Consider the following 13,337-nt stretch of genomic DNA (forward strand, 5'->3'; position numbering starts at 1 on the left):
GAGATCATGAGCCAACCGGTCCCACGCCTCAGCTCTGTATGCTCCCCAGAGGACCTGGCCCTGCATGAGTTGGGCCTCATGATTGTGGACTAGGAGCCAGGCCATGTACCTGGACTCCTCAACACCCCACCTCTGTGCTCGAAAGCGACTACCCTCTCCTACTCCTGACATTCTGCCTGCATGTCTGTTCTACAATCGTTTATGCTGTGTATTCCCGCCTATGGGGTTTATATAGTCCGTTTTTCCCGCACATATCTGTGATTGGCCATTTTGGAATTGTATCAACTTCAGTAAACCTGCATTGTCATGCTCTAGTTTGTATTCATTCCTATATATTAGCTATTATTGCATTTACAGGTACTGCTGTCATGGCTTAGTGGTTCTGTACCTTGACTGTGGTGTATAGTATCCTGGGTTTGAACCTGGCCACTGCTTTTTATTTTTCATGACTGTCTAGACATGCTGAGGGGTGTGTCTGTGTAAAGGCAGTTTTGATACGGCTTGCTCAACGTTGCCCGTCGGTTAGCTTGTTTGCGCGGTGCGCAGCTCCGCGCAAACGGGGTACGCTGCTTTAAGCCTCATTTGGCTATCGGCACACATATTACGCTCATCTCAGTTAGGGGCACATAGATTTAGCGTGTTAAACCACTGTTCAGCTACGGGCACTCATTTTGCACCGGTTAAACCACTGCTCATCTACAGGCAGATGCACTCACCCTGTTAAACTGTAGCTCATCTATGGGCACATCTGGCATTTTTTATTCTTTTGTTACCTCACATTTCTTCAATATAAATGGGCAATTTCATTACATTTTACATATATTGGGGTTTTATGTGTACATATTTGTCAGGGACTTGTTTCCTGCTTATTTTGAAAAAAAAAAAAAATTGGTGTTGTGGGGGCTCGAACCATGAATGCCTGCTCTTGAGCCAACATCTCTACCGCTACGCTATTGCTTCCTGGCTTGTTTTGCATATTTAGTTCTTATATGCTTTCCCACTGACTGCTAACTGTAGCTGCGCTACGGGCACGCCAGCAAACGAAGCACTCACGGTTAAACATCTTTACAATTTAAAAAAAAATATATAACATGTTCATTTATATATCTTTTATGTTTATAGTCTGTGGGGGCATGTGTTGTGTTGTGTTTATTCACATTTCCGTGGACTCTGTTGTGGGTGTTTACTTTGGGCACTTTGACACTTCTGGGGGCGTGTCTGCTTGCAGGGCTCAGCCTACGGACACGCCCCCTACTGTCTTACACGGACCGTGTTAGACTTAGGTGTGATTCAGCATGCTCTCATGAATATGCAAAGCATGCTGACATCACTCCGTTTAACTGCAGCCTCCGTGTAAGAGTTATAACTCTTACACGGAGGCTTCGTGAATCCTGGGGTAAGTATTTATGAAATTTCCATTGCTATGTGTCAAAGAAAAATCAAAGATCAATGCAGCCAAGGTTCAAGTTAAGGTTCCTTTATTCTTGTACAAGGAGACAAAAATGCAGTTCAGAAATTTGTCTGACATTATACAGGAAATCCTTCATTATTATACTGTTCTATAAGCCATTGCCCTCTAAGCTGACGTAATAAAATACAACTCTAAGCATTGTTCTAAAACAGGTGCTTACTAAGTTTTTCTACTGATATAACAATTATAAATGTTCCCATGAGAAAGTTTTCTCAAAAACAACATGACCTTGCTGACCACCGGTCTGTAACAATTCACTCATATTCTGTGTTACAATTCGTGATTCTTTCCTACTTTGAGCACAAAGCATATACTGATTACAGCCTATAGTCTTATCTAGTTCCTCTACAGCTGCAGTGTTCACTCAACATGAACAAGGTTATTTGCCTAAGTCTAATAATATTTCAGATTGCTGTATTGTTCTATTCTCCTAATGCTAGCAAAATCATCTGTTTCTCAGTGTATGAACAAGGTCATTTACTGAGCTGACCAGAAGTAAAGTCAGAAAGTACATGCAATTATTTTCAAGCCTGTAACAGAATAAATGTGTTAACCCTTTTAGACTTCTAATGCAGTAAGCATAACACTAATACATATATGAATACTATATATGTGAATACATATTTTTCTAACACTGTCACTTCATGGACCCCTTGGACAGTTTTGAATTGTCACTGTATATATCACACTAGGTCCTATGCTGCATACATATTGCCCACTAAGCATAAAAGACACACACATGACCCCTACACGCAGCATAGGTGAGTTTCAAACCCATGTCCAGAACACAGTGAACACTAAAAGGCATTCACTGAAGCAACTATACCAACATGCAAAATGGTGAGTTTATTTTTAACTAAAGCATATAGGCATTCACCTGTAAGACTCAAGAGTCTACCTGATGTTTTACAAAATCCAGAAAATAAGTTATAAGATCTGGTTAATCACAGTAAAATAAGAAGTTGTGGCCTAGATAATACATAAGATACTAATCTGCATACATACAGTATGAATTCTATATAACATATTTTCATATTGAATAAACATATATGTCCAAAATTACAATTAATATGTATGAAAATAAAACAAAGCAACCACTTCACAAGATGCAGAAAGTTACAGTTATCCCCAACGGTGAGATTAATTGTTAAGTATTACAAAAGGTGGGCACAGAACATATAAAACGCATTGTTCTAAACACTAGCTTATGTATTAATTTATATAGGTTAATTATGAGTAAGAAATTTAAAAACTGTACAAAGGTGTACAGATGTGGAATATATGTACAAAGGTAGTGCAGTATATAAGACAGCATCAGCTGTGAGAACCACACAATAGAATTGACGTAATGGGATAGCACATGGTGAAATGTATGGGAAATGTATTCAAATGCAAAATACTTTAATAACTCTGGCTATACCTATGGATTATGTGGTAATCCACTGAAATCCACATCTTAAAATTTATGTAAGTAGCAGTAGCAGCAGCATTGCTGTCTTAAAAGTATATATATAGTAATATAAGCACACATAAAATACACAGATATAGCAGGACACTGACAGTAAACAGTATGACATTAAACCCTCCAATATAGCTCAGCAATATAAGTAAAACATAGCATGCTTCAGTACCACAAATGATTATAACAGATAAGGAATGATCGTGATGTGCATGCCACATAGCAGACAGTCATCCATAAATGGCAAACTTGTCCTCTGCTATTTCAATACCTTTTGATGTTTACTGTGCCTTGGTCTAATTTCTCCAGGTCTTCTGAATTTTCAATACCATGACAAGAACGGACCCCATTCCTAAATCAAAGTATGATTAACGTTCATGAAATTAGTATTGTTTCAATCTTTGATATTAGCCAAAAGTGCAATTCTCAGCACCTGCAATGTGTCCAGACTTGACTCCTTCTGCAATTCAGAGTTACATGTAACAATAGCATATCTAAATATGACTGTAAATTCATTTTATAAGACCCATTGTTGCTACTACTATTGGAACTATCTGGGTATTCTTCTTTCACATTGCCCTTGGTTCTGCTTGCAAATCCTGGTATTTTATGGCTTTATGTCTCTCTGCACATAAGACAGTGTAATCACTGGCTGCAACAATTTCAACAATCAATTCTACTTTTGTCTTCTTTTCATGGACTACTGTATCTGGTTTTCTCGCGCCTGTTTTTTGAACTGTTGGTAATGGGTGACCCCATGTGATATAAACACCATCATTCTCTACAATGCTTTGTGGCTTAAGTTTCCAATGCTACTCAGCTACTTCAGTGTTGTAATGTTTGCATAATATCTAATGCAACAGTCTTTGTTGTTCCAGGAATTTTTTGTACTTGCAGCTGCATTTATGCTCTTCCACATTTCTTATCTTCTCATCTGATCCTTCTTCTTATATTCATTATTTTGTTTTTTGGGAATTCAGTTGCTGCCTGACCTGTTAAACTAAATGAGGAAGTCATGTCAGATTTGTTCTCCTCATGTTTTAAAACTTTCACTTTGTTTGGATCTGGGAAATTCAGCAAATATGTATGGTCTTACGACTGCAGATCTATACATATAATCAGTTTTGAGGAGGCCTATACCTCCTTCAAAATGAGGGAATGTATAATCTTGGTATCGACTAATTTTTATACATCATTTGATAAACATGAAGCATTTTTCTTGTTTTCCTGTCAAACTGATGCAGTACCTTTTGGGACCAGTCAATCACCCCAAAAATGTAAGTTAGGGCAGGAAGACCGATTTGATTTATAGCTTAGACTTTATTCCTAGATGTCAGGGATGTTTTCAGTATTAATTTTAGTTTTCTAAAATATTCCTTACTGAGTTTGGTTCATATTTGTTCGTGTTTTATTGTCGATCCTTCAGCAATTGCCATGTATGTATGCACTCCCTACTGCTCAAGGCCCAGACCCAGAATGTCCCAGACTGATATTTTCTTGGTGCTGCAGCTTTCTGGCTTTAAATGCTGCTTTTGCATATTTATCAAGACCAAATTATATTCTTACATCATCTGAAAAAGTTTGACCACTTTCAGTTGTGTTTCAGCTCCTCATCTGATGAACTGTACAGTTTTAAATCATCCACAAAAAGAAGACAAGAATCCTTGAACCCTTTGCACTTTATTGTTTTTAGGAGCCAAATTGTAACTATAACCTAATCAGTTAAGTAGAAAGCTTAATGGATTAAGGGCAAGACAAAAGAGCAGCAGAAACAGAGTCACCTTGGAATATCCCTCTTTGAATTTCTATCCTTGGGATAATAATTTGTCCTTTATCATGGCTTAGCTGCAACATGGATTGCCACTGTTTCATGGTCACTGTAATGTAATCAATCAATGTAGCATGTATCTTATGCATCTGTAAGCACTCCTTTATCCATGAATGTGTGATGCTGTCAAATACCTTTTTGTAATCTATTCATGCCACACTTAGATTTTTTTCCCCTTTTACAACTCTCCATTACAACTTTATTTAGCAACAAATGATCTTTTTTCCATATTACTTTCTTTTGTTACCCTTTTGTTCTGTTCTCATGATTGAGCTTTCTTCTAAATGACTATAAACTCCATCAGCATCAATTGCACTATATAATTTAAACAACATCAGAAGGCAAGTTATAGCTCTATAGTTTTTAGAATAGCTTGCAGGTTCACACCTAAGGAGGATTATTGTGTTTCCTGTTGTTAACCAGGTTGGTGTCTGTTTGAGATGGGCATATAAGTAGTCCTTACTGAAGGCTAAATATTCGTGTAAAGATGTAAAGATTTTCCAGTTAGGCGTTTTTCTTAATTTTGTTTCAATTTCTCTGACTGTTACTTCATCCCATTTCATATCCTGTACATTTGAATTTCTTCCTGATCTTTTACTTCATCTATCCATTCAGCATCTATGTAGTGTTCTACAGGGTCTTCATAGTTATTTCTCCAAAATGTTTCTATTTCTTCTTCTTTTTTTTTTTTTTTTTTTGTGGTGTTTCTATTTGTTTTGTTTCCCAGTTCTCTATAAAATGTTTTGGGTTGTCAATGAATTGTTTATTTTGTAGCTGTCCTTTATATTTATCTGCATATCTTCTACGTTTTTCAGCCTTTGCTGATATCTTTAGTTTATTATTTGCAATGATGTATGATAGATCCTGGTCTGTTCTGATACTGCATGTTGCTTTTATCAGGTCTATCTTTAAAAGCATTTTTTTTATCTGTACTCTCTTTTATATTCTTCTAACAGTGATATGTCGCTTTATAGTTTTCTTTATTCAATGCTTTCATTATGGTATTTGATTTATTTCCTTCCTTTCCCTTAGTGTTTTTGTGATTACTTTATTTATTAGGTTACCCGCATAGTAATATGCCGTATTTACTTCTGTTATATCACAAGAATTTCTGTTAATAGTCTTGCTAATTGTCTTCATCTGTTTTATCTGACTTCTAACACTTTGGGACTATTTTCTGTAATCTGTTTCTGTCATCAATCTTAATATGTTTATCCATGTCTATTAAATCAAGCAACTCTTCCTTTAGATCCTTTTCTTCTAAACTGAGGGCATGTTCTTTACTCTCTGTTTCCTGTGGGCATTCTATATAAAGATTCAGAATACCTTCCTGTGAGATATTCTTTTCAGTTGCATCCTCTGTCATTTTTTGCTCTTTTATATAGAAGCTCATTGGCCTATCACTTCACAACATTGACTTCATCAGAGTTGCAACCATTTTCTGCTTCTTTCCTTGCTGTGCCGCTCCAACTGAACTTTGCTACTGGCTTCCTTCTCAGAGCCCTAGAGTATCTTCATGTGGCAACTGATCACATGCTTCCCATTCCACCTGTTTCTCATTAAATTGAGCACTCGTTCCATCATGCTGTGATATTACCAGGGTTGTATTTTCTACACTAAATACTTCTCTTCACAGGTAATATATAACATCAGTTTTTATTTCTTTAATTTCTTCATTATTAATCCTCTTTTTTACTTCCTGCTTTGTTTTCTTTTTTTTTATTGTAAATTTTTCCATATTTGGATGCCTTTGCCTGTATTTTTCTTCATATATCTTTGGTACACTTCTTTTTTTGTATTGATTGGTTTTGCTTTCTATTTCCATATTTCTTCTTTGGACACCTCCTTCTCTTCCTGTTTTTCCTTACTTGGGGGAATCATTGTTTCATTGCACTGTGACATAACCAGTGATATACTTTCTACACTAAATCCTTCACTTTACAAATATTCCATAACTTCAGCCTCTATTTGTTTAACATCTGCATTACTAATCTTCTGTCCTATATTCTCCTTTGTGATCTTATTTTTTGTATTGTGAAATTTGCCGCATCTGTGTGTCTTTGCCTATATTTCTCTTCAAATATCTTTGGGGCTACTTTTTTATTGATTAGTTTGGCTTTCACGTTTGCATGAATATTGCACCATATCAGATCTCTCTTTCTTTCCCATGCCTATTTTTCTTTTTTATACCTTTCAAAAGTATCTAGTTTTTTCTTTATACGTTTGCACTTCCTCTGTTGCCTCTTTTTCCAAATGGCCCAAAGTTTCATGTTTTTCATCAATCTGTTGTGTTAATGGACACAATTTCATATTTGAAGCTTTTCTGACAGTTTTTCTTGTGCAAGTATTTTTCTCTCCTCTAATTTATCTCATAACCTTTTTAAATATCTTCTAGCTGTAAATTCTGGGCTTCTTGCATAATAGTAGTAATACATCATTTCTTCTTTATCCTCAATAGTCTACTCTGTCATCTGTATGGCTCTTTTTGGCCTATCAGTTTTTGTGCTTTTTGTGGACTACTACTTCCTTGTACAACTGGGCGGGGGGGGGCTATCTACCCCCCCTGAGCCTGGCTTACCCTCATTGTCAGAATGTTTCTGTGTCTTGAGAATTCAACACTATCCTTTTTTCCAGTCTTGGCACCAGTACGCTTACCAGGATTGTGTACTTTTTTTACCCTGTGACGTGTGTACTCAGCTGTCATTTTTATTTTTGTACCCTACTTCTGTCCATGATATATGCTATATAAAATACAATTTATATATCAGTGTCATCGTGGTAAGATTTTGTAAAAACAGGGTCCACCTCCTGAAGGTGATCAACAAGACTTAAGAATGAATTCAGTTCCAGCAAAACTACTCTCTTTTGCTTGCTGATTTCATCATCTCTCCATTTGGACCCCATATCATCTCTTTACATGGACTCCTATCATGCCTCCCTTTGGACTCCTATCATCTCTACATTTGGGCTCCTATCATTTCCCCATTCATACCCCTATCATGTCTCCATTTAGCCCCCTTAACTGAAGCTGAGAAGCATCTTTTATGCTTCAGGAATCTTTTTGAGCTTACTTGACAGAACAACATAAATTTCCTCTGTGCAATCCAGGAATGTTGTGTGGCTTAGTTAACAAATATTTTCTTCACTACATTATTGTTAGTAGTTCTGTCTTGATGTCTTCTTCTGTGATCCTACATTTGTGTGGATCTCTGTGACCTGACAATTGCTATGTCATGGCTGGGAATTTCTATTGCCCCCAAGCTGAAGACATGTTACAGACATATGTGCTTTTGTGTGGTGTTGCCCTTTCTGTACAGGTATTTCCCCCCCTCATGTGTATATTGCCAGTCCTAATTGCCTTGTAAGGTGGTACCACAGTATACTATTGTGTGTGCATTGGCGTATTAGTTTAAGTATGTTTGCAAGGTGGCTATTAGGCTGCATCCCTGCCATGTTTTGCTAGCGTTCCTTGAAGCCTCATGTGCAGTTTATTTGTTTATTGCCTGTCTCTACATCCTTCCCCTTTTGCATGGTACTTCCTTGTATCTGTTATGTGGTGTCCTTTGTTATATGTTTCTTATCCACACATTTATCTTCTTCCATTTTCCAACAACTTACACTACTTTTCTTAATAAATAAATAAAAAATAGAATAAATAGATAAATAAAAAGGGACTATTCCCACAAAAATTAAAAAAAAAACATATGTAATCCCTTCTGAAACACCTTTATGTTTCTTTTCTCTTCTTCTATCATATTTGTCCCTCTTCTTCACTATCACACAACTTCTACTATCCATACTCCTTGAGATATGTGCATTACATATGCTCCCTCTGCATGTCATAATTCCATCTCCATTTTTAGATATATGATTGCTATGCTGGTAAAAAAATAATGTCCTGCACTATCTGTCACAATCTCCAAAATTACTTTGATGCTGACATTTTTGGTATTATTTTGTCTTGGACTGTTCATCAGAATCTGCAAAATTTCCATGTTGTTAATGTATATCTGCATTGCTTGTTACATCAAATGTGTAGTAGACAAGTAAAGTTGCATTTAACTTAATTTAGTTCTGCTGGTTTCTCTGCTGCTTAGCAGCTGTGATACACTTATAAAGTAATTCTACACTGCATTTCATTAACATATTGAATTGCTTAGATTAGATATTGCACTTAACTTGGTTCATTTAACACGCTTGCTCTGATATTTTAGAGTATGGCCTATATTGTATTCAGTGTACAAAATACTTCCAGTCACACTGTATTGCTTAACATTCTATAATGGTCTCCATTTCTGATTAGAAATCCAACTCCTTGTAGCAATCTAGTCATTTCATTTTGTGGCATGCATATTATGAAACACACATATACAGAAGAAAAAATAATGTTTTAGTTAGAATTTTGAGTCTAAATCATCAGGAACCTTACTGTGCTTTTATCTGCTATATTATTGACCTTTGCTGTCCTTATTTTTAGTTTGATAATAACACTAGAGGATTAGTCAAACGTTAACCATGTTCAGTACCACGTTCTGTATAATCAAAGTTCCCAAGTAGCATATTTAGAACATTGAAAAATAAAGATGCCCATCCACGATTATTGTAATATATTGTTCTCTGGATTAAATACAATATATACAATTTTTCTCCACTGTCTGCCATTTTGATTTTGCTCTGGAAGGAAGTACAGCAAACACTGCAGCTGTACAACTTAAACATGTCCGTATAATAGTTTCAACCTCACCAGTAGATGAGCAGTGTTTTGCTCCTTTAATTTTTATTTACTTTATTACTTATGTATTAAAACTCCTACCTGGCTGTCCACTGCACCATACTGTAAATGTAAGAAAATCATGAAGCTACTGACTTTGACCTGTACTAGAAGATGAAATTCCATTATTTCATGTTCTTTTTTCAAGCACCATATTCCCAAAATCAAAGAGGCAGAGATTGTTGCGTGGTCTCTTTTTTCAAATCCTAACTGAACTTGTTTAGCCAATCAATGACATATGCTTGTCTATGACAGCTGAAATAGAAATAATGTTATATTATTAAGGATATTACCTCAGAGTGCAAGACTCTTCATTTTGCATCATCTTTTAAGTTAAGGCACCAGAAGTAATAAAACTGATCTACTGAAAGAATATCATTCATCAAGTAAATGCTTCTAATATTTAATGGAAAAAGAATAGTCTGTCTAATTCTTTTCATTTTGTTATAATAATATTTGTTGATGCTGGGCTGAGGACCAGGACACTGGTAAATTTGCTCTAGTTTTATTGGCCATGGATATTGGCATCTCTTGTCAGGGTACCTGATATTACAATTAGTGCCATCCTCAAGAGATAAGTGGCTACTGTGGCAATTATCAGTGTGGCAGAAATAGCAACTGGTGTGGGGGACAGAAGCAACAGCTGAACCTTAGGTGAAACAAAGATGTCAGTGAAAGAAAAGCAGTGATTCTAAGCCACATAATTCATCCTATAATTATGAAATTGTAGAAATGAACTAGGTATGTGAGCTTATGATCAAAGTAATGTCATAAATTACACCTTTACTAATGTGAGCTATTCAGCAGTCTAAATAACTATAGGGAAAATAGTGGACCTGCTTATTGTTGATCTGTACAGTCTCAATGATGCTGGCAAATAATGCCCAAAACACAGAAGGGCTAAAAAATCCACTTTAATTTTTTTTTTCTTTGCAGAGGATAAGCATAACATACCTCTTAGGGTTATATATCAATTCCACAGCTGTGCCAACTCCAAAAAATCTCCCAAAAGAAGGCAGTCATTCCCAGTACACACTTAGAAAACAAACTGGAAACTATTTCCTATGGAAAACAGCATCCACTTATTTCCTTTGAGCAGTTGATGCTCAAGGAGTTTTACCTTGACCAGCTGTAGAGGAGCTGAAAATAACAGTTAATTTACAAAACATATGAACTGTTCTTACATAATGATCACTGTAAGCAACTCGTCTCAAAACTTTGTTAAAACACTGTGACACCGTGTTTCAAAATATCTTATCTGCTTGTAATTAAGACTTTTTAAATGACATTTTTTTGTAAGTAAACAAAAGTAGTATGGTAACTTTAATATGTGAGGATGAAGGTCTTTTTTATGGCTAAAATACTAATGAAAAAATACTGGATTGCAAAATATGACTAAGTCATGTTATTCAGCAAGATATTTAAATGCATGCTTAGGTTTACTGCTGTATGTACATAGGTTCATAGGCTGGTACTGGGCTATCAGCCGTAAGGCCTATACAAGCCTAGCCATAACAATTCCCTGGCTATTTCTTCCCACACTATTTACTTCCCTGGACCCCTGTCTAGCAGGGTGACTGACATGATCCCCGGGGTGAATTTCTTATCTCCCATCCAATCATCAAGGTTCCTTTTGAAGAGGGTAAAGAGGCGCTCTGCTTGACATGTATGGGCAGTCTATTCCAGAGTCTGGGGAGTCTCTGGGTCAGGAACCTATCCCTCCAGCATGTTTTGTTTATCGTGATGACAAGATTTAGATCCCTGGAGCGTGTGGCTCTGAGGGATTGGGATTTCTTTAAGTGTAGCAAGTCCAACAGTTCTGGGTTTGACATGGCCTTGTATGTTAAGCAGAGATTGCCTTGGAGTAGACGATATGCGGCAGAGTATAGCTGGAGTTTTTTTATGGCGGTCAGCATAGGGCATCTGCTTTAAGCCTGTGATTCTTTTAGTGAGGTATTTCTGCGGCCTTTCCAGTTGTTGCAGATGTCTTGAGAGGTGCATACCAAATGGGGCATTGTATTCTATAATGGCTCTAATGAGGGATGCATACAGTGGGACAATGACCTCCTTTTTTCTGGATGAAAAGCCCTTAGTGATGAGATGTGCAACATAGAAGGATTTCCTGACTGTTGTGGTGATGTGGTTATTGAAGGTGAGACCACTGTCCACCTGTGTCCCTAAGTCTCTTATCACACTTTCGGTGTTTAGTGTACTGCCACCTATGTGGTAATTCACAGGTACATGTTTTTTCCTAAAGGGGATAACTATACATTTCTTAGCATTGAGCTTGAGCCCAAGTTTTTTTTTAATTGCTCTGTATCATAGAGTGATCTCATACCTTATTTACTTTTCTCTCTTAATTTATTAAACTGCATATTTTCTCTGTTTATTTTTCTGCTGCACAGGGAATGAACAAGTGCTCTGTATATATTTTTACACCTTATGAAATCATAAGCCTCACAGTAAGATGCTGTCCGGTTCGATTCTCAGCTAGAGCATCTTCTGTGTGGAGACATGCTTGAATGGGCATACCTTCGTTGAAGGTTGTGCATCAGGGCTGGTAACTCGGCACATAAAAATCAACTACCAATCATTAGCGGACCGGAGTTCAGCTGTGGCGACCCCTAACCGGGAAAAGCCGAAAGACACAAACAATGAAATCATAAGCTAAAGCTGTAATGACCATGAAAGAGATTCATAGGAATGTAAATTAATTTATTGATATTCTTTTGAAATATTTAGCAAATATTACCCATTCACACAAAATGATTTAGTCTAAAATCTCTCTCACACACACACACACACACACACACACACACACACACACACACACACACTTGCAAACAAAACCAAAATATACCATTTCTCTTTCAAATTTTAAACTTTACCCCCCCCCCCCCACCACCAGCAAGATGAGGGGTTCTCTGTCCATACAGAATTTTATCCTGCACAAAACCACTGATCAATCAGTTAAGTAATTTATTTATTTTTTATTTATTTAACATTTGTTGACCGGGAAAGTCTGACTGGGTTCCACAGAGCCTGTTTTCAGCGGATACCCTGGGAGAAATGCTCCAGATGCATGTCTTTGGAATATTCATATTCATTCATACTTGGATAGCATTGCTCCATCCACTGGCTGATCATCTATCTTTACTGCCCACTAACACTCTGTTGGCCCATTTGCACCCCCAGGCACCTCCTGGGATGGGGCAAGGATCAAGTGCTGCCCATTTGGTTGGCGCATTTGCACATCTGTGGTGAAGGGCAAGACTCAGGTGTACAGAACTGAACTATGATCCTTGAACATTGTGTTAGGGAGCTCTTTTTCAGCTGGTTATTATGACCTTATGCTTTCCTAACACATGCCCATAGCATCTAAGAGGGTTGTGTGTGGAATGGACCACATTGCATGGCATGCCTTGCTTCTATATGTAATGCAGTCATCATACCTGCCCCTGTGTAAGTAAGTCTTTGTGTGATCTTCTGTCTCCACTAGGGATTGCATCATGGAAAATATGCTCAGACTTATACACCTACCCCCCCCCCCCCTCTGGAGATAGGTGAGCAGGTATAGTATAATCATTGCACTCTCTCCTTGCACAGCTCATTTGGTACCCAGGCCACTAATTCAGTCTGGGTTACTTGGGCCAGAGTCAGGGCTTTATCACTCTAAAAGAGAAGTTATATCACACAATAGTTTTCATGTAGGTCAGCACAGGCGTTCATAACAAGAATGCAAATATCAGCTGCTACAGTTGCACCAGTAATTGTGAGCACAACCACTTTTAAGGAAGAAAACACACTA

The sequence above is a fragment of the Protopterus annectens genome, chromosome 2.part2 (assembly GCF_019279795.1).
Source record: "Protopterus annectens isolate FY-2018-M chromosome 2.part2, PAN1.0, whole genome shotgun sequence".
NCBI lineage: Eukaryota > Metazoa > Chordata > Ceratodontiformes > Protopteridae > Protopterus > Protopterus annectens.